This window comes from Elephantulus edwardii, unplaced genomic scaffold, assembly GCF_000299155.1.
Source record: "Elephantulus edwardii isolate Elephantulus edwardi_28Jun2011 unplaced genomic scaffold, EleEdw1.0 scaffold00323, whole genome shotgun sequence".
NCBI classification, from domain to species: domain Eukaryota; kingdom Metazoa; phylum Chordata; class Mammalia; order Macroscelidea; family Macroscelididae; genus Elephantulus; species Elephantulus edwardii.
Genome location: NW_006400073.1, coordinates 1598967 through 1599259, shown reverse-complemented (window position 1 = coordinate 1599259; position 293 = coordinate 1598967).

Genomic DNA, 293 nt, shown 5'->3' with positions numbered 1-293 from the left:
TATATTGTGGTTAATCTTGAGGAAAATGGGAATCTCAGAACACTTGATTGTGCTTATATGAAACTTATAGTTGGACAAGGAAGCAGTCCTCAGAATAGAGCAAGGCAACACTGCATGGTTCAAAATCAAGAAAGGAGTGTGTCAGGGATGCATCCTGTCCCCATAACTTTTCAATCTATATGCAGAACAGATCATTGGGGAAGCAGGGCTTTATGAGGAGGAGCATGACATCAAGTTGGAGGAAGACTCATTAACAACCTATAATATGCAGATGACACAACATTGATTGCTGA